This window comes from Ptychodera flava, chromosome 5 (genome assembly GCF_041260155.1).
Source record: "Ptychodera flava strain L36383 chromosome 5, AS_Pfla_20210202, whole genome shotgun sequence".
Classification (NCBI taxonomy): Eukaryota; Metazoa; Hemichordata; class Enteropneusta; family Ptychoderidae; genus Ptychodera; species Ptychodera flava.
The window spans coordinates 3,626,152-3,649,069 of NC_091932.1; the positions used below are offsets into that span (position 1 = coordinate 3,626,152).

Here is a 22,918-nt window from a genome sequence, read left to right on the forward strand (position 1 = left end):
ATACCGGTCTGTTTTCACAAACATAAATAAACTCAAAATGAATTTCCAGGCTAATCTACAGTTTGGTGTATGCATGGTTTCTTTGCTGTACAGTTGACAAAAGTGAGAGAATTATCTAATACTTTACTGCAACCAAAACAGCTTTGTAATATTTGATGAGTGCAGTCTGCAAAATTTAACAGTAATCTACATGAATGACTTTTCATATCTTGGTACACTTCAACAATCATCCAACCAAATTAATGTGAGTTTGCAGTTACTCACTTCTTTATGATCTGACTTTGATGAAAGTCCTAGTGGGCAAATCCATGGCTCACAGATCACTTAGTTCATTTGCATACTTAATTACTTCCTTTATAATGAGTCGTCCTACATTTTTGAAAGGAGATTTTGGTACGTAAGAGTGCCATTGTTTAAATTTTTTCAAAAATTTTTATGAAATACGAAGGTTTGTATATTAAAAATTTGTCTTGAAGTTTAGATGCATTCCTTGTGAAATGCAGTGCTGCTAACCAGATTTGAATTTTGTTCTCTGCTCTGGAGTAATTTTAACTTGACAAAAAAAATGAAGTCAGTGAAGGTGCAAACTGCCAACAAGACACCCATTTGTACAGGGGTGACTTTATTCAGATGTGTTCAAATTGGGGGTAGGGAGGAATGGAGGTGATAACTTTTTTGCTGACCAAATTTTGTTTTCTGATAGCATTTCATAATGCCAAGTAGCTATGCTAAGCTAACACTAGAGGGCACAATTTTTCGACCTTTGAGTCAAAGCTACAATCTGTATCAGGTGTCAGTTACACATTGGCTCTTCAAAAGACTGCATCGTTCGACTCTGCTCTTTCGGGACTGTGGAGTTTTCGTTTTAAATTTTCTGAACTAGGCCACTTTATCAGTGAACCGACAAAGTTTAGGTAGTTTTTCCTATTTTGTAATCTTTGAATATTGCCAGCCCCTCAAGCTATGGGAGTTCAGAAGGGAAAATACCTGATAATAGACTATTTTCCCACTGACAATGTGTGCCTATTTTGGCCACTATGGTCATCAGGTCAAACATGGCAGTGTTATATTCCTCCTTGATTTGTATATCCAAATGATGGCAATGAAATTCTAATGTGTCTAATTACCTGTCAAATACATCGTGAAGGTTTCAGAAACGAATTTTGCAGGTAAATGGGCACGAACTACAGTTTGCCGAGATATTTCAACAGACCTCCATGATAGAACAAAAGATCATCAATTGCACTTGGCCTCTAACAATGATTTAATCCACATATGGGGAAAGTCAAGGTTGGGGGTAAAATATTTGCATATAACATTTCATATATTTGCATATAACAGTTAGATGGGCATGGATTGAAGATGGTGAATGCAATCAAATGACTTTAACATTGTATGGTTTTTAGCTACTATAGACTATAGTCTATAGAAGCTATTGGGATGGGTATCCGTCCGGCGTCCGTCGTCAGTCTGTATGTATGTATGTATGTATGTATGTATGTCCGTTTGTGAGGCGTCCGTCCACTCAAATATCTTGAGAACCACAGTACTTACTGATTTGATATTTGTTGTGTAGATGAAAAATATGATTTTGAGAAACTGTTTTTTTTTACTTTTTTTATATTGTTGAAAATAGGCAAATTAATGCCAAAAAAGGCGTTTTTGGTAAAAAATCTTCTTCTTCATAACCGCTGGTCAGACAGCTTTGTTATTTGGTAGACAGGTCCCTAGGGATAACCCAACTTAGATTTGTTAAAATTGTGATGAAATACGCAAATGTGTATTTTTAAGGAATTTTTTTGCCATTTTTGGTCAAAATTTGACTTACATTGTATGTAATTCTTGTACTGTATAAACCCTATCAATTCACCCAGAAAAAAATAATTAATATGATTTTAAATAATTGAATTAATTAGGAAATCATCAAAGCCAAAATAATTTTAGTGTAGAATTATCAGAAAGTTCAACTTTTTTTGACAGTTCATAGTGAAATGCTTACCATCTTGGAGGACTAAACACTTAAAGGCAACTTTCCTGAATCCCAACTTTGACACATTCTGAACCGTCATTTATTGTGCCCTGTATGTTATCTAATAGTTTATCATGATAGGGTGGTCAAATAAATAGAGAAAGAGAAAGTTCTAATTTCCATTTATGGTTGACTTGGTAAGGATAAAATAAGATTACTTTTTGAGGAAAAAAATAGAGTGGTCAATTAAAAGAGTGGTCGAAGTGATAGGGTTTTTATGGTAAAGCTGGGCTGTAAGATTCCTCATGTGCTATTTATAGCAGTCATGCAATCTGTGTAAACAGTGCAATGAAAGTGTTACATGATTCTTTATAATGCTTTTGATGACCTTGAACTTCTTAAGTTTCAAACATTTGTCTCTTTAGTGTGCTTTCTCTGAGTACGTACAGTCTCAACTTATTCAACAGAACTTACTTACAATGTTAATTTGAAAGTTAAAATGTGCTTGGTTAATAGGATGAAAATACTTACAAAGATAAGCAGCTTAAGATTCTTTATAACATGACAGATATGCTGTTTTTTCATGACGTAAATCTTGATTTAAGCAAGTCTTGTTTACTGTAATTAGAATGTAATTAACTCTCGTTTATTAGCTACTATAGACTAATATAGTCTATAGAAGCTATTGGGATGGGTATCCGTCCAGCGTCCACCATCAGTCTGTATGTATGTCTGTCTGTATGTATGTATGTATGTCCATTTGTGAGGCGTCCGTCCACTCAAATATCTTGAGAATTGCAGTACTTACTGATTTGATATTTGTTGTGTGGATAAAATATATGATTTTGAGAAACTAGTTTTATTAATTTTTTGATATAGTTGAAAATATGCAAATTAGCGCAAAAAAGCCGTTTTTGGTAAAAAATGTTCTTCTTCATAACCACTGGTCAGACAGCTTTGTTATTTCGTATACAGGTCCCTAGGGATAACCCTACTTAGATTTGTTAAAATTGTGATGAAATATGCAAATCTGTATTTTTACGGAATTTTTTTCCCATTTTTGGTCAGGCCATCCTGAAATGAGCTATCAAAGATATCCACCTTCTTTATCAATACATGTGTCACATAACACAGCAGAGCTCTGTCGACTGTTGAGTCGCTTGTTTTTTCAAAACCGCTGGTCAGACAGCTTTAATAAAATAATCGCAATCATACCAATCCATAATCCAATAACACTAGGTCAAAATTTGTAAGACAATAGTTGTAAACATAGACACAAAACAGCACAGAACAGACAGTAAATAGACGGTAAAAACAAAGTCAAATTCATGAAAGAAAGATATATGGACCTCTGGCCAAAAGACCAAGAAGTGATGTCAGGTGTTTCGAAAATAGTAAGCGCATCCTGCCCCACATGTGGCACCCGCCATATATCAATCTGTAAGTCAGATAGGTAGTGGTCACTAACTAAGGCCCAATGTCACCGATGCCATCAGTGATCATTTGTCGAAGAGAGATATTGTATTTATCTACCAGCTTGCGATACCTGCCAAAAAAGCGTTTGAATGTAGAGACAAGTCTTGCTCTGGTGTAACCTTGATTTAACAGTTTGAAAGAGAGATGGCCATGTCTCTCTACAAAATCACCATATGAACTGCATGCTCTTGCATATCGTATAAGCTGGGAAATGTATACCCCAGGTGAGAGTGGAATATTACTGATGAGGTGTGGAAAATTAATTATACTAAAGTTGAAATCATCTCTCTTGTCATATAGCCTAGTAGAAAGGTGACCATTGGAGTCAAATTCAAGTAAAATGTCCAGATATGAAGCAGAAGAGGCCGTTTCTGTAGTTTCTTTAATCTCCAATTCTGGAGGATAAATCATAGCGAGATATTTACTGAATTCAGAGTTATTCAATGAAATAACATCGTCTATGTATCTAAATGTTAGGTTGAAAGTACGAGCTACAGAGACCTTTTTCTGCTTGATAAGGTTCTGGATAAATTCTGCCTCATATGAGAACAGAAATAAGTCGGCAAGTAAGGGAGCACAGTTAGTGCCCATGGGAATTCCTATACACTGTTGGAAAATGTGTCCTCCAAATTCAACAAATATGTTGTCAATGAGGAAATCAAGCATACTGATAATGTCTTTTCTCGGTATAAAACACTTTAGCATTAGTTGTATTTTTAACAAAATATGTAGAATTATACCCTAATACCACATATTTGTAACGGCGTGAACCGTTTTTGTAGAAAAATGCTTGGTTGATGATGTTTTTCAAGCGTTCTTTCAATTTATCATGTGGTATTGTGGTATACAATGTGGAAAAATCGAAAGTTTTAATAGATGTTATTTTTGAAACAGATCTTGATTTCAAATTTTCCAAGAGTTCCTTCGAATTTTTTAATATCCACATTTGATTTATACCACTCCGAGAAAAGACAACATCACAGTATGATTGAAGTCCCCGTTTAACAGTACAAAGAACAGAAGTCAGTATCTTCGATAACTCTGTTGTTGAACATTTTGAAGATCCTGCGATAAACCTAGCTTTGTAAGGTGTTTTGTGGAGCTTTGGTATCCAGTATATTTGATTTACAAGTCCCTAGGATGACTTTAGTGAGATAATTTCATACATTCAGGAAGTACTTATTTTGTATCCATGTCTATAGTATCTTCAGGGACTTTGGCCCTATGTTTTAGTAAACCATTGCACATTAAAGAGGAGAACAAGAAGAACATTCAACAGTAGTTCATTAAATATCACTGTGAACTTTTCTTACATTTGTGCCTTGTGCTGAGTTGTCATTTTTCAGGTATTGTTTTAAAATGTGAATTTTGGACACCATCTACGGATGTGACCCATGTATGTCCATGAATGCACTTGGGAAAGTTTTAGTATTTCTGTGTTAGTCAGCCTACAAAATGCATATGCAATGAGCTGACATGACCAAAACTAATTTGGATAACAATAGCTTAGCATAGCTACACAAAGGGTATTTAGTATTCTTTGTTGGAAAGGTATTGATCTTCCCGTCAGTTAAAGTCGGAAATGAGAAAGACATGATATATATCTAATTATACTTTGGAGCATTGGGCAGTGTCAAGTTAATAAATAGCTCATTTGCATACTTTATGAAGGTTTGTAATTAGTCATATAACTCCGATATATCTGTCGTGATGAACGAGAGCCACAGAAAGCTTTAGTAATTTGCAAAAAATGTCATCTCGTCAGTTTTAAACGTCATCGTTGACAAGCACTACGGTTGTTTATGCGGGCTCCCGTAAAATAATGGTATGGTCAGACGATTTGAATCGCTGGTGATCACATGCAGTGAACACGTGCTCTGAAATGTGGCTGTTTGACAAAGTTATCTATCTGTTTGGGATCAGACGGTCCGTCATGACGGGACGAAAAAATGAAGGCGGCGTTCGACGTCGACTGCATTGGCCATGAATGATGCCGTCTGCAAAGTAATGCAGTACCGAAAAACCGTCATTAATATTCAACTTTTTTCGCTACTCGGAAGTTGAAAGGATGGCTAGTACGGGATCGAAATAAAATACTCGAGAAACAACGTCGACTTTCAAAGTCTGAAGGAGCCTAGCCCTGCGTACCGTGCTGTGTGTTTCGGGCGTTACACGGCCCGTGTAACGCCCGAAACACACAGCACGGTACGCAGGGCTAGAAGGAGCCATGCTCTGCCCGATGGCTATCCCTTGGTGGAGCGTAACGGTGCGAAGGCCCGCGCTGTTTTTGGAGTTTGGTGATGAATGCCGCAAATAACAACGTTGCAGACGGCTTGCTGAAGCAAACAATATTCGTTCGTATAGCCATGACATGCATGTTGATGATGCCGATCATTGACCAATGTAATTTTGTCTTTCATAGTCAGGATGCAAACCTTTCGATAATACAACCAATGATACAGTCGACCATCGCAGAATTACGGACAGTGTTAGATGTAAAGGAATCATGAATGCAACCTTTCGATAATACAACCAATGATACAGTCGACCATCGCAGAATTACGGACAGTGTTAGATGTAAAGGAATCATGAACGCGAGTTCAGAGAAGAAATCGAAGCCAACCACACGACCTGACATATTCTAATGAGAGCTGCGTCATCCGCTTTGCCTGTGCAAACTCGCGTCGACGCTTCATCGCGCCGAACATTTGATACAGCGAATGGAGGAGCGATTTCCTGCCAACTGTACTACATGTACTAATATCCTATTGTGTCTTGACAAAGTCATAAATGCAAGTAAATACCCAGAGATTGACAATGAACTCTGTGACTACGGTATCGAGGCACTTGAAACTTCATCGATCATCTTGGATCAGACTACGTAAACCGTGAGCACTCACGGCAACGCGTTTAGAAACGACTTCAGACAAGCGAAGTTTACGCTGAGAACTCGGAGTCATGTCGTTTGCTAATTCAAGAATATGCGGAAAGGTTTCCTGCAGTTCGACAATTGACATGTATTGCAGTAGTAATTCCTGTATCCTTGGTTGCATGCGAAAAGGGCTTCAGCTGCTAAAACAGGAGCCCGTAGTAGATTTTCCGACGGCAATGTAGATAATTTGATGTTGCTCTCAATGGAAGGGCCGTGTGTTGCCGTTTTCCCGTAACGGCAGAGCAAGGGAGATATTTGCCTCGAGGGCTCGCAGAAACCCAAGGAATTCTTAGATGTTGAATGTTATTGACATGATACTCAGAATTCAACATTAACACAATTATCAGTAGTTTACAGCTACTAAACATTCCAAACAATGTAAACAGCGGGGACTGTGTCATCTTTCGATGACTTGTTGATCAGTGAGATGCATTATTTCCATATGTGTCTTTTTGTATTACAGTAGAAACCAAGAGGGTTTACTACATTAAAGAATATTGTGATTGTCCTTAAAATTACACCATGTATCTGAGAAAAATTAGTGTTCCTGGCATTTTGAGATATATTGCATAGATCTTATCCTATGATTCACATTTTTTTGTAAATACCAGCCTTTGCAGAAGTAGGAAGCTGATTGCAATTGAAAGATTGTCATGCCCTTTCAGAGTAGGTTTTCATAACAAAGATGCAAATGAGTTGCTGACCGCTGACCAGGCAGTGAATGATTACTTGATAGTTGGTAATAAATACTGCAGAGAGCTTATTTGTTTTGCATTTTCTTTTGCAAAGAAAAATTTCATCTTTGCATCTGGCACAGTGAAACCACTTGTTAAGGAGAGTCATGCGTTTATTAAAATTTCAAAACAGATCATTTTCTCTTGATTGCTCAATTCAACACAACTGATTATCAATCCTCTACTTATGATACCACAGAGGGCGCTGCCCCTAACTGTGCCATGCCTCAACCACGGTCCCTCCACAAAACCTAAGCCCTTTTGAGTTGCATAGTTGACCCCCATTCACAGAAAACTGCCATTGCGTGTGGATTAGGTGTGACATTAGTGCATGTTTGACGTTGACTCTATGTAATTGGAATTCTTTGTTCTCCTTTAAAAGTTATTCAGTTGTGCAATTTCTTCATATACGGTAATTCAATAACAAACTTGCCCCTTTTTAAGTGCATTGCTTGCTACACTTTTTAACAAGTCATTTGATTTTCATTTCATTTTGAACCAAAGATTAAAATATGAGCTGGGTTCACCATTTAGTATGACAAGCAATGCTACGTTTGGTGAAAGAGAAGTGTTAATGTATGCAGATTTATGCAGCTAGTCCTATTTCACTCAAGTTGTCATTATTTCACAAAATATGAACTCCACTCTGGCCTGGTCAAATTTTATGAAATTTTCACACTATGTACAATATAAAAAATGAAAATTTTGCTTGGCAATAAAGTTCGTACATTTTGAATAAGAGTCATTTCAATTTTAATTATCGTGATTTCAATGTGATTTCACCCCTGCCATTTAAGAATGAGAGATAATGAAAAACAAAATTGATGGGTACTTTTCCGACATGTATACTACTATAGTTTCAAATGAGAATTAAATTTTATAAAGCAGTATGGAGTTTGACTTAATTTTGTTCATTGATAACAAAATTTAAGTTGTGTACCCCGTATCCCCTTCATCCTTCATGTTAACTATTGCTACCATACTTAAACTCTACCTTCTGCTTTTTAAAAATATAGAGCAAAGAGTTTTCATTTCATCTTTGAAGTTTGATAAGAAATATTGCTTCTTAAAAAAGTTCAAGTGCAATGTGAGAGTTGTAGTTTCAGGTACTGAAGTGAAATTTTTATTCTTATTTCCCAAGTATACTTATATTCTACGTAGAAAAAATGTGGCATGTTGGTTGACAAGAGATAATGAAAGTGCTTGATGCTGTATTGATATCTGTTTGACACTTGTAACAAAAAAAAGCCTAGTGAAGTTAAAATATAAACAGGTAAACGCCTAAAATTTTGATTCATTGTTTATATTAGTTTATGATATAATACTAGGGTTCTTTAAGAACAGCACAGAGTTCATTTATAAATTTTATTTTTTCACAACAGGAGGAATATTTGCTGCAATATTACAACTGACACTGGACACAAATGGACATCTGTAGACTACAGTTGGAGCCTGTCTGTAGCAGTCACTTCATTTTGGTTTTACTGACACAGTCAATGTACAGTGTTTGATATCAGAAAGCACAGTGATAGATCACTGAAAATAAACACTTTTTAACAGAATCAGTCGACTGTATAAAAACTTGTAGGCTCAGGATATTACTTTCAAGAGAAGTTAAAAATAAAGTATGAAATCATTGAGTAGAGGCATTTTCTGAGGTGACTAAAAGCCACAGACACTTGACAATATTTTGAAATTTATGTTCTCGGATACTTTTAAACGACAGTTCAACATTAATTTCCCTTAACTGAAGATATGCTTTATCATAATGAAGAATGCAAATGTTCAAATTCAGGTAGAATGCTCTTAGTACCCTGGGGACAGATATTTGGACTAACTTTTTCCATTCTTTTCTGATCTACCACTTGTAAAAGCTTACTTTGAAGCTCTGAGTAAGAACTTTCACAATCTTAGTTTTTTGAAAATCAAAATTTTTCTCCATGGAGTTAATACAGGGATGGCGGCCATTATGAATTTCAAATATCGGTAAATCTTGGGTAATTTTTCTCTAGCACCAAAATTTGGACAGCAACCCCTAATTTCTATTTTTGATTTTCAAAGTGTATGGTTGAATTATTTTTTAGGAAAAACTGAGCAAAAATTTAAGTCTTTTACTTTGAGGTGCATACTATCTTAAACTGCATATTGGCAAGTGTTGGTAGTATTCTTGCTTTTTATGAGTATTCTATGTAAGCATACAGAGTTTGCTTTTACTACCATTGAACACTGTAATGAATAAAAGACTGTCTTCAGATCATTTTATATTAGAAATATCCTGAATTTTGCTTCACTAAAAGCAAGGTATTTACATATTGTAAACATTTAACAGTTGTGCCAATTCTTTTGTGCCTTCATGACAGATTTTACTTTGTTTATTGTGTGGGGCCAATCGCCTGAAATAAAATTCTTTTCAGTCAGTACAGATGAAAATGCAAAATTGCTTGTCTAACAGAATTTGTTGCATGAATTTTAACTTTCAGTTTTCCATCTCAAAAATAAGAATGGCCAGTTTAATTAAACTGGCCATTCTTATTTTTGAGATGGAAAACTGAAACAGGAAAAATTGTGTACATTATATTTGCACTCTGTTTCAACTGCAGCTTGACCAGTATATTCATTTTCTGTTCATCTCTTGTCAAATGTCTTCATGGTTTACAAACCTGTAATGTATAAACAAATAATCATTAAAATGCAACTTTATAAAAACACTTGAGTAAGTGATGGTGGTTGTTATGTCGATGTGAGAGAGGTCATGCAGAAGTGGTTGTAAAATGTCAATGATGCAAGACCATATCATGTCAGTGATGTTGGAATGAGAAAGGACATTACAAATATTTGATTCTTTTAAATTATTGCTGTTGTTTAATGACTTCAAGTGCATTTGTTTCCAAAATTTCTGTTTTGCAGAAAATGTCAAGAAAATGACAAACCAAGTGAAACTATTCATATTTTGTGTAAGACTGCAGCAATTTGGCTGGGTTTACTATTCTACATATTACATTACCATTTGTTTGACAAGGTGACAGTCACTAAATCAAATCTTAGCAATTATACATGTCCTATCTTTTCCCTCACATTAATTCAAGCATAAAACTTGTCACTCTTGGCAAGTCTTCAAAGTGTATGATTCTATCAGAGTGGTATAACAGCTCAGAAATAAACTTAAAAAGATCTCTCACCCAAAGTAGTCTTGGCCTAGTGTATGATGTAAAGTGATTGAAACCGAAAACTGCACAATATGTGAAAGCCAGTGGATGGCACCAGTAATTTTGATTTGTAAAGGACCCCCCCCCCCCCAATTTTAGAGTCTCACAGAAGTATTTTGTCCAAAAAACAAACGCATAAAAAGATTTTGATTGGCGACACCTTAGAAAGCGTGTCAGGAAATTTTCTAATGTGGTATTTCTACATGCTGTAACAATTCACAACTATGTCAATGCTATTCTAAGATGTAGTCGGTGACCGTTAATAGAAAATACTTGAAGTACAGTATGATTTATTCATTGTTGGCCTGTCACAGAGTCTCACAACAAATCATTCACAGAGACCATGTCAGATAAGTTTTATGTGACTCAGGCCCATGCAGACTTATATGTACAGCTTACAACTCAAAGCCAGTCAATATTTGCATACTGTTCCATTTAAAGTCGGTCTTTCATGCAGTGAAGATGTACAAGGAAGGAGCCCCACACATTGTCTATCAGGACAAGCAGATGCCGATCACTGAGTCTTGAAACTTAACACATGAATTTAGTTTCATGTCTCTGCTAGAGAATGCTGTAAATTGTACATTTCAAAATATTCTGCACTAGACGAGGGTTACTGTCATCCGTATAACTGTGTTTTATTATTGTTCCTAAAAATTTGTCAGAAATGAACAAGACAAACACAGCTTGTTGTAAATAAAAGATTTAAGGGAGCCATTATTATTTATGGCCTGAGTGGTCAGTGATATGACATTATAAACTCGGAAATTTCAAGTAGGCCCCATCTCCGTTAACATGATGAATTTAAATAACCCCAAACAAAGAAATTTTGACTGACCCCCCCCCATCCCCCACCCTCAATGGAAAAGTTAATTATTAATATTACATGTATTTATATAATTTATGGATACAGTGAAAAAGAAACCTTTCAAATCCTAGGTTATCCTGCTTGCTTATCGTCAGTTGCCTCATGACGGTTGAAAAAGCGAAAATCAACAAAATGAAATTCAAAGTCAAACAGATATTGCTATAAAAACTCTCTAAATAGCCAGGATCCAACCATATGGATGGGTATGGTTAAAAAATCAAAATGCTTATTGAACTGGCCAGGGTGAATTCACAACACTTCACAATATTCACAAATTTTCAGTGTTTACTCTGCTTTCTTCCGTTTTGAGCATGTAAAACTGTAAAAATGAACAATCTCTCCCTCATAGCTTTCAAATTTTTGATAGACCCCCCACCCCAATTCCTCCATCCCCCAGGTCATAAATAATAACAGCTCCCTAAGAACAGTAAATACAACCACAAATTATATGAATGATAAAAAACGGATTGATCAAAGATAATAAAAAATAAAAGTCGAAAATTACAAATAATCATGTAGAAAAGTAAGTTTCCAACTGACATTAAAAACACTAGATTTTAACTGCTGTAATATTCAATGGCAAATCATTCCATAGTGCAGACCTTGAAAGCACTGTTTTTACTACATTTTCTCAGAAGCAATGTTTCTCTGGATAAAAAATGAAGTGACCCTAGCAGTTTCATGTGATTTGTACTGGCCTGATTTAATGAGAGAAAGCACCTCTTTATAATATGTTGAAAAGTAAATAAAAATCCACGAACAATATTTTTCAAAGTTTATTTTTGTCTCTTTGTTCAGTATTTGGACATCATGATACATTGAATCAACAGCGTTATTTATCTGAGTCCCCCTTGCAATCCTCTAATCTATCCACAATGTTTTCAAGAACTGCCTTAATTCCCCCTTCCTGAGGTGTTTATAAATGCATTATATTAGATTTTTCCACTGGTACAGAAAAATTAAAGATTGAAAAGCCATGTGAAAAAAGAAGGGGTTCATTTTGTGAAACATTACACAAAAATTTTGTGTATACCAGGCTTTATAGGTTTCTCAATGAAAGTAGCTAACCTATATCAACAATACTACATTACTTCAGTCTCTTCATTTACAATCTGAAGGAAAGTGAAAAATTCAGAGATAATGGAGTGGAGAATAAAGGACTCATTATGCCATGTAGGGTTATACCACACTGCTGCTATGCAATAATAGACGCAGAAAGAACATTCACATTTTTTGCAGACATAAAAAAGTGGCTGACCGCCTTGCAAAAAAAAATAGGCCCCATTCCAACTTTTGAAAACAGGGTGACCTCTGGGCAAAGTTCAAAAAAAAAAAAAAAAAAAAAAAAAAAAAAAAAAAAAAAAAAATATATATATATATATATTATATATATATATATATTATATATATATATATATATATATATATATAATGCATTTCTGCAGAGCGGTAATACTGAGAATCAAGGAACTTGTAGTTGTCACTCTACAGGCAGTTTCATGTGCTAAGCAATCATCAGGATTGAGGATCTGGCAGGAATAGGGCTGTTTTTATTGTAGCAGGTGGGTATGCATATGCAAATGAACGATTGCAGCCAATGTCAGGTCTGTTCCTCTATTCTCATTATATATATATATATATATATATATATATATATATACACACACAAAATGTATACAATGTGCCCTCCCGGTTATCACCATAATGGCTTTATGGCAACCTCTGAACTTGGGCACAGAGAGTACGGATATATATATATATATATATATATATATATTTATGTAGCCAGATATCCAGAACTTGTGCATAAATTGATTTTGATCACGATTGGTAAAGAGAGAAGTAACACCATGTAAAAACTTCTTGGTAAATACTTTTACCAGCCATCATGAACCTACGCTTTGCCCACTGCAAGTCTGTTTTTCATTATTTGTGGATAAAGATTAAGGTAGTACATGCCTAAAAATGAAAGAAACTTTTGCTCAAAATTTCATCAATGAAACCTTTAACCATATTCTTACCAAATCCAGAATAAAATCAGGAGTCACCATGAAAAATTCAGGACTAGAGACACAAATTACCTATTATTACTAATATTTGAAATTCAAATGGCTGCCATCCCTGTTTCTCAATTTAGGAAAATAAAAATGTATGATTTTCGAAAAATTTTACTCCTAGAGTTTTAAAATGAGCTCCATACAGGTGGTAGGTCAGAATTATAAAAAGTCGGTTCAGAATATCTGTCCCTGTGTATCAAATAGACATAGGTCTAATAATCAATTTCATCCAAGGTAAATAAATTGCCAAGACATAAATTTTGGTCTAGACTGAAATTCCCCTTTGGTCTATACACATGCAGGCTATTTCAAAAAGCTTAACACTTGGCATTGCAATGTATCTTTAACCCTTTGACAATCATGGTGGAACTCTACAGAGGAAAATGGGTTTTTAAACGTACAGAGAGTACAAGACACTGTGGTTGATATTACAGAACTAAAATAAGTTGTATTGTCATAATTACAACCACTCTCCCTTAAAAGACAACCAAGTTTAGCTGTGTTTTCATGATAATTTAGGTATGAATGTTTATTTTCAGTTACAATGCATTTATATTTCAGTTCTCTGAAACTATGCTTTGTCCTTGATCTTCCAAGGTATTGAATACAACTTTTGGGTTTTCCCTGTTAACTTTTAATGACCAGTTCAGAAACTTTATGAAGCAAATATCAATAGCAAAGTTAATTCGCACCTTTACAAAACAATGGACAAGAGCAAAGGAAAAGGGCTTTCTTTCTTAGTTCAAATTACAACTCCTGAGAAGCCCCAGAAAGCTGTTTTTATAAGTTGTGGCCAAATCTGATATTCACAGTATCTGAGAAGACCTTCGCTCTTAATATTCAAACCATTGAAGCACAGTTAATAATGACAAAAACTGCATTTGGTTAACTATCATTTTAATCATGGAAAAACACCCTTGAAAACGTGTGACAGGAAGAAACTAGTTGCCTCAGTGAGAATAAAAAATATCTTGTCAATTTTCTCTTTCAAGAATATGTCACTGTATCAGTGCATTGTGAAATATTAGCATATGTCGCTCTCTCATAGAGTTCTCATGGAGTAAAGGATCAGGTTTTTGTCATGTTTTGTACAAAAAAAACTGCATATTTCATGATGATTAATACGCTTTGCAAAACAGACTTTAAATTTGCAAACATCAAGATATCTTACACCCAAAGAGCAAATCAAAAACTGCAACTGAAAGATGAAATTTTTGGCCTGTACGATGCATTTTATCCAAGTATGAGCACTTGTCTCAATCCATTAACATACTAGCTCCCCTGAGCATTTTAAAATACATGGTGCCCCCCCCCCAAAAAAAACACCAAAGTAAAAATGTCCCCCCCCCCCCCAAATCACCAGAGTAAAAAAAAACAACAGGGTGACCAGCCGCATAGATCATGGATGTAAAAATAGATCAACCGTCCACCATGGCTGAACAAAGTGACCATATGTAACTATCAAACGGACATCGTTGCGGTGACGATATCACTGCATTTGGAGATCCTAGCACAGGCGCTCCATAGCTGGTTAGTCTGCTAAGGAGATCGATTTTCGGATCGATCTATTGATCCCGTAGTCGATATGCCCGCCACTGCAAGTGAGTATTTAGGTTGCAGTGGCGGGCATATCGACTACGGGATCAATAGATCGATCCGAAAATCGATCTACTTAGCAGACTACCCAGCTATGGAGCGCCTGTGATCCTAGCTGCAAAGACTGGCAACTGCCTAGGTTTACACACAGTCCCCTTGGAATGTGCGCCACTGGCGGCGATTTTGAGCGTTGGAGTTTCGTGTGAGCTGTTGTTGCATAGCAACAACACTCGCTGACATTAAGGTAGCTTTCCACCTTTGCGACGACCTATTTTCAAACGTGAATTTTGCCATCAAGATGTGTACTTTTACCCAAGTATTATATATCACCTGAAAGCTATTTCTATGAATTTTTTGTGTTATCAAGAAAATTAGTGTGCGATGATTTTTTTTGAAGATCTTAGTGAAAGTGTAAAGAACATGGGTGATCTCACGTAAAAAAGTTTAAGTCTGAGCGGAGAGGGGCTATTGTTTAGGTGTTAATGGGCAATTGGTCTTCAGAATACTGGCTACAAAACCGTGTCTCAGATTTCTGAAAAAGGCCTTAGTTTTTTCACATCGCTGAGTCAAAGTTTATCCACCGATTAGTCTTACAACGCCGCCTAATTAAGCAGCAATAGCTCGACTTTAAAAATCTTCATAAAGAAACTGAGACACGGTTTTGGAGACAACCTACTTGACAAACGTCTGTGAAAATCTGGTGAACTTCCGTTCACGCGTTCTCGAGTTAAACTATTTTGAACGTGCTGCAATGTGACAAAATGCCGAACTGAGAAAAAGGCGATTTAGTAAATTGGTTCGGTTTTTTCCTTTTGAATGGCAATAAACAATGTACTCAACCGATTAAACACTAAAACCAGATAGTGAAATCAAAGTGTTCAACTTCAACAGTATATTCACTCATTGAAATCAGTGTCAACGGTCGAAATGAGGCTAAAAAGGGTGAATTTTGGGAGCGTTGTACTCTTTTTAGAGCGCAATCTACACAGTAGCTGATGAGTAAATAAACTTGGGGAGTGCCAGGGAAGGGATTATGCATAATCTGTTGACTGATTAGTTGTAAGGTTTAAATAGAGTATTAACTGTTCGACCTAACTGTCGGAACTGCTACGGCATCCCGATGCCGTCTACACGAGCGCTTGGACTAATTACCTCCATGACAAGCGTACACTACAGTGTTACTGTATGGCAGCATTCGATTCGACCTCAAAAACGACTCACGGCTGCGGAATGAGAGCGAGCCCGATGAGTGATATAGGGAAAACAATATTGGCTGACAACAAAAATATGTTTGTATGTGAATGTACATTTGCGGTGTCTGTGATCATGGAGATAAAAAAGAACAGCTCCATGCTGTGATTCATTACAGTTAGAGTAACCGAGGATTCAGTGAACAGCCAATTTTTAGATCTTCACGCGCCTTGAAAACCGATATACACTAATCAAACTACGAGCATTTCTGAGACAATAGTTCGTCCTCACTCTGTACAGCATTTCTGTGGGTGAAGACCGTTTCTGGAGTCATTTATGCTTAAATGAACCAATCGCCTGTCGGCAGCATAAAAGTCAAAGGAAAGAAGTTGAGAAAACATGAACATAGAGAAAAGTACGTCATTTCATCGAGCGCAAGTTGCATGCGATAGACCGCTCGTCAAGCGTCATACGTCACAGCATGGAGGTAGTAGTCTTCCTACCTCCATGGTCACAGATAGATAACTCTCTGCTGTTGTTCGTATCCAACATGAGTACCATCGATTCCAGGCGAATATGATATCAGACCCGTCTTCATTACATGTAAATCTCAGGATTAGGATGGTGTTTTACACTGTATTCAAGTAGTTAGCCCGTAAGCGTCTCATTCAATGGTTTTCCAATGATGACATGTTGATGAAAACTCAGGGCGATTACGTTATTACGTTGTGACGCTCAAATTATATTGAAATTTGTCTTCGGTCTTGCAGCATTTTGGCTACTGCCATGATAACTGATAACAATGCTGTCGTGTCCATCCCATAAAATCATTTGATTCACATTCGTCCGGTGTACGATGAACATTTTTTAGTCGACGTATGTTTTTACTTTGTCAAGGTCGGTTTCTCATTTAGTGGTAGGGTGGTTGCATTGTACGATTATTGGGTAATTGCGCGGTCCGGAAACAAAATGGGACAAGGAAAAACGGGACCGCGGGATTGAAACGACTTCGATCAGTTCACTGCAGCTATTGTTTTGTGGCGTGTGATTTCTGCATCGCTACGTATTTTGCCTTGGGAAAATTTGCTGTCGCTCTCTTGAAGCCCATGCAATTTGTTTCCAACTTGTATTTTCTAATCACGAGTAGTTCCAGTGCTTCTGATATTTCATTTTTATTCATAAATTGTTCAACTCACTTAGTATTCTCATCGAACGGACAATGTCGGGTTTCTAGACCTTTTGGCGCAAAGTCGTTTCGGCCGCACAATTTCCGAGCCCAAGACGTTTAGGCAACGCGACCAAAGACGTTTCGGCACTACCTGGTTGGGGGAACTCATGCCAAATGTTACAAATCAAAACAGTGAGAAGTATAATGTAAGCATTCACATGCTTGAAAGTTTGTGAGAACATGGTGAAAAATCGTGAGAGTTTCATATCATTTTCAATAGCAATAGCCGCCGACACTGTCAAAGTTTGGAAAGCGGCGCCTAAATGGCACTGTAAAAGTCACACTGGTCAGAACGCAAAGGTCACGCTTATGAATATGACTGGTCTGTCAGTTACTAATAAGTTTGAAGGGAAAAAAATAAATCGTAACGGGGGTGTCGAAATGTCTTCGGGCCAAAAGAAGCCGAAACTTCGGCCGAAAGAGGCCGAATGTTGCTTGAATGTTGAAGATGTGAAGGGTGTCTGTTGTGGTTTTCAAGTGTTCCCGCTGTCACTGAGGCCGCCAGTGGAACGTACCATTTATGTATACGGGACAGCCTCTTCAAAGATGTTTAACATTACGAAACTTATCCACCACTCCTGGTGCTTTTACAAAAGCACAAAAATGTCCCAGATAAAACATTTAGTGTGTGGGCCATTTGTGTAATCTGAAATTGTACCGTCAACAATGTCATAAATCTGACCTTGTCCGATTGTGTCGATAAATTGTGATCTTTTGGGAGCGGCCACCCCTATGAGAAAAATGGTAAGACCCACCTTTCGACGCCTAATTGCCAGGTACACACTATGGTCTTGACCCACACAGTGAACGGTAGGTGTTAATGGGATTTTCACAGTGGTTTTGTCTAAGTGCATGTGAATACTGTGACGCTGCTTGCTTAGCGTAATCCCTTGTCAATCAAGACTTAACGGTAGTCTCAAACGCCAAAATGTACACCTGTGCCTCTCGTACATTTTTATTCCAAAATTTCACCCAAAACAGGAACTTCACAACCAAGATATTCTACACACAAGGAAGATCAATATTATAGGAATACTTTTAAGGGATAAAAGAAAAATCGTGTTTTTGACTCAAAATACCAAAACAAAGGCGGAAAGCTACCTTAACTACCAACACGAAGGAAACTATCGATATCGCACAGCCCTAGGCCACAGCAGGCATCACCGTAGTTAATAGTGCCTTTAGTGCAGTTGACACCCGGCGGTGGCAGTCCCCGGGTTGGTGGGTACCCATGCTTGTTACCCAAGTTTGAAAAGTACCCCCTTTCCTAGAATATTTCTGAGAAAAACACCCCCTATTTGTGGCAAATCTGGGAGAAATTAGCTGTAAAAAACATACCCTTATTTTCGAAATCCAGGAGGTTAGTATGTTGACTTCCAGGGTTGACCCTGGAGGTTGACTTTGTATACATGTACATACATCACAAATGTTTGTCCTCACCTGATTTTAGTCACATTCATACACAATCATCTTCCTTATAGAGTTCTCTGCTGGCTCCTGTGTGACAATACACCTCCCCTCACCTGTTTTTCATTTTCTTTGTGAGTGAGACTAGACCAGATTTAGTGTCCTAGGGAGATTATGAAAGGACTACCCCTAATCTCTGAGGTTACTCTGAAAAAGTACCCCTTTTTCTCGATTTCACGGACCTAGAATCTCCGAGATGACTGAAGAAAAACACCCCCTTTTCCGTGAATTTGGTAACGCGCATGGGTACCCACCAACCCGGGGACTGCCACCACCGGGAGTTGACACTTTTACTACACTACATGTAAGAGCGCTATCAACTACGGTGGTGCATGAGCCTAAGCTACAATTGTTGAAGTTACATCACGGTCCCTCGACAAAACCCGTGGTTACATCACAGGGTGTTGTCTAAATGTCCGTCCCCAGGGGTGGATAGGTGTTTCGTTGTATCGCTAATAAAGATATATTCTACCAGCCTTTGGCGTTTCGGTCTTAACTTAGCACTGCCCTTGATAATCTTGTGTAAACGTTTTATCAACATGCTGCGTCTACTATCTGATGAGTTTGAGTGCCTAATTAGCCAAAGTAATCAAGGGTAAATTACTAATCTGTGGACGCTCTCACTAGATTATCACCGGATTAAATTTGACAAAGTCAATAACGAACGCACCAGCAAGGGTGGTCTTCGTTATACCTTGCTGGTGCGTTCGTTATTGACTTTGTCAAATTTAATCCGGTGATAATCTGGTGAGAGCGTCCACAAATTAGTAATTTACCCTTGATTACTTTGGCTAATTAGGCACTCAAACTCATCAGATAATAGATACAGCATGTTGATAAAACGTATACGCAAGATTGTCAAGGGCAGTGCTAAGTTTAAGACCAAAACACCAAAGGTTGGTAGAATATATCTTTGTTAGCAATACAACGAAACACCTATACCCACCCCTGGGGACGGACATTTAGACAACACCCTGTGGTTACATCGATGGTAGATGCGCGCAAGCGTCAGTACGTACGTTTGTACGCGTGCGTGTGTGTACACACGTGTGCAACGTGTGTGGCCTATCTTGCGTATCATGTGAACGCAACGTGTGTGGCCTATCTGACACACAAGCTTGTGGAGTAGTTGAGTATACATGGTATAGCTGTAGAGTATCTGTGTATACACTTGCCAAGCACCTGTGATGTGGCACATCATGTGAACGCGTGTGCATGAAGAGACACGGCACAGTTATTTCATATAATAAAAGAATATCTAGTGCCAAAGTTGAGAAATCTGGCAAAAAAACCCCAAGCAAACCCGATATATAGGGTGACCGGACGATTTTTAAACATGAAATCTTTTGCCAAAATCTTGATGGCACCTGTTGAAAGTGTTGGTACAAAGTCCAAATCTGAAAAAATAATTTGGCTAATTGGCATGATCACAATTTGGCAGCCTCTGGAAAATCAAAGTTTCCAAATTCTTTCCCTGAGAATATTGTAATGAGGAATAATGAGACAGTGTGACCAAAAATCGGACCCAATGTGGTTAAAATGGCTCAAAGATGACTAACTGTACAATAAACAACGAATATGGCGCCGAACCATGGCGACACGGCTCTTCTCTCTAATGTTTTCGTTAGTTTTATTGTATTTAATTCGTCATCTGGCTGGGTTACAGACCTATTCAAGGGAAGAACTGCTTCTCCTTCGGTCTACCTGTGTAGATACTTATTCGGATCTACATTTTACACAAACTTTCATTGGAAATCTGGCAGCAGATTCTAGCCAGGACAGCAATGGACATTCCAACGCAAGTCAGCATGGTCACCGACAGGTGGTAAGCGAGGGGGCATATAGGCAAGACTGCGTAGACGTAATTGTAAAACACCGCTTCCTAGCATTATATGTTGGCTAATGTTCGGTCTCTGAGGTATAAAGTCGACGAACTTTTTGGTCTCATGTGTACCATGCAGGATTTTCGATACTGTAATGCGTACTTCGTAACTGAGACATGGCTTGATTCAAGTATACCCGACACTGCTATGAAACCACCTGGATTTGCACTATTTCGTGCTGACCGAGTATGTGAAGATGTAAGGAAGGAGCGAGGTGGGGGTGTTTGTTTTCTGATAAATGAAGCTTGGTGCACAGATTCTAAGGTTTTATCCCATACTTGCACGCCCGAACTTGAAACTCTCACTATACACTGTCGTCCATTCTATCTGCCAAGAGAGTTTGGCTCAATCATCCTTACAGTGACTTATGTACCTCCTGAAGTTAACGCCACAGAAGCAATGTACCAGCTTGGTGACATTATATCTAAACATGAGACTGCACATCCACGGGCAATTTCTATTGTTGCCGGAGATTTTAACCATTCAACACTACGTAAAACTATGCATAAATTATATCAGCACGTATCGTGTTATACCCGTAAAGACCGAATACTAGACCAATGTTACACTACAATAAAAGGATCGAGCGTACCATTCACTAAAACGTGCCCCACTAGGCGACTCAGATCACAACATGATCCACCTTATCCCCACTTACAAAACTGAGCTAAAAAAGGGGAACAGCCAGTCAAACGATCCGTCTCCCAACGGACTTCATCAGCTATCGATAATCTCCGCGATTGCTTTGATTGTACAGATTGGGACGTTTTCCTCGAAAATACAACATCAATAGATGAGTGTACTGATACCATCTTGAGTTATATCAAATTCTGTGAAGGTTTATGTGTTCCTATTAAAGAGGTTACCGTGCACCCAAACCAGAAGCCTTGGTTCAACAGTCTTTTGCGGAGTAAACTGAAAGCTAAGCAGGAAGCGTTTCATCACGGAAATCGTAGTGATTTTGTCAAGGCTAAATACGATGTGAAGAAGTGCATAAAGTCAGCCAAGCGTCTGTATCAAAACAAATTGGAAAGTGACATTTCATCAACGAACTCAAGAGAACTTTGGAAGGGTATTCAAAAATCGCTGATTACAACTTTAAATCAAAACCAAGAATCCCAGATGACCCATCGCTTCCTGACGATCTGAACGCGTTTTACAGTCGCTTCGATCGCGAAACTGAAACACCAACGGTGCCTACTGACTCTGAAAGGACATTATATATTTCATGCGATGATACAAAACGTGAGTTTTTGAAGTTAAATATGCGTAAGGCCCCAGGGCCGGACAATGTATCACCAAGGCTGCTTAGAATGTGTGCCCTACAATTATGTGATATTTTTACTGAAATTTTCAATTGGTCACTTCGTACCTGTCACGTTCCAGTCATTTTCAAAACATAAATAATAATCCCAGTACCAAAACGCACACCAGTCATTAGCATGAATGATTATCGCCCGGTTGCTCTAACCTCCATAGTAATGAAGTGTTTCAAAAAGCTCGTTGCAAGATTCGTGAAATCTTTTATTCCAGATAGATTCGATCCATATCAGTTTGCTTATATATTAGTCAAAACGTTCGGTTGAAGATGCCGTTTCACTTGCTTTAGAATATATCTTACCACATCTCGATAAGAAAAGGCCAACGTATGCTCGCATGTTATTCATCGACTTCATAGCTCAGCGTTCGACACTATCTTGCCATTCACCACAAGGCTGTGCCCTGTCCCCATTGCTTTATTCCGATTGTATATCGTGGTTTGACGACTGCCCTACTATTAAATTTGCAGATGATATGTAACTGTTACTGGGCTGATTGACGAAAATGAGATCAATTATCCCAGCCAGGTTGATGAGTTGGTGATGTGGTGTGCCGCTAATAACTTAGAATTAAATGTAAGCAAGACAAAAGAGGTCATTATTGATTTTAGAAGGAATAAGACTCCTGACACCATTGTCTATCAATGGTACAGATGTCGAGATAGTTGACACCTTTAAATTCCTCAGCATCCGCATCTCCAGTGATTTAACCTGGCACGCGCACGTCGAGCACTGTGTTCAGAAAGCTCAACGACGATTGTTCTTTTTACGTAGGCTGGCGGGCTTCGGTCTTAGCAGGGATCTGCTGATACAATTTTATCGGGCAGTTGTCGAGAGTGTGTTGACAGTCTCCATTGTTGTCTGGTACAGGAGTTCAACTGTTGCGGATCGTCGCCTATTAAACAGAGTGATACATTCTGCCGAGCGCATCATTGGTGTAAATTTGCCTCAATTAGATGACCTTTACAGATCTAGGATGCAAAAGAAAACAA

At 37.8% G+C, this 22,918-nt stretch overlaps 1 long non-coding RNA gene across 4 annotated transcripts in view; it reads left to right on the top strand.

Moving 5' to 3' along the window:
* Positions 1-9,819, top strand: part of LOC139132776 (uncharacterized) — a 70,335-nt gene extending 60,516 nt beyond the window's left edge. For all 4 annotated transcript variants that reach the window (XR_011552432.1, XR_011552431.1, XR_011552434.1 and 1 more), the window contains one exon: positions 8,494-9,819. This is a non-coding gene — a long non-coding RNA (uncharacterized lncRNA). The remainder of the gene's footprint in view (positions 1-8,493) is intronic.
* The last annotated feature ends 13,099 nt before the right edge of the window (positions 9,820-22,918 follow it).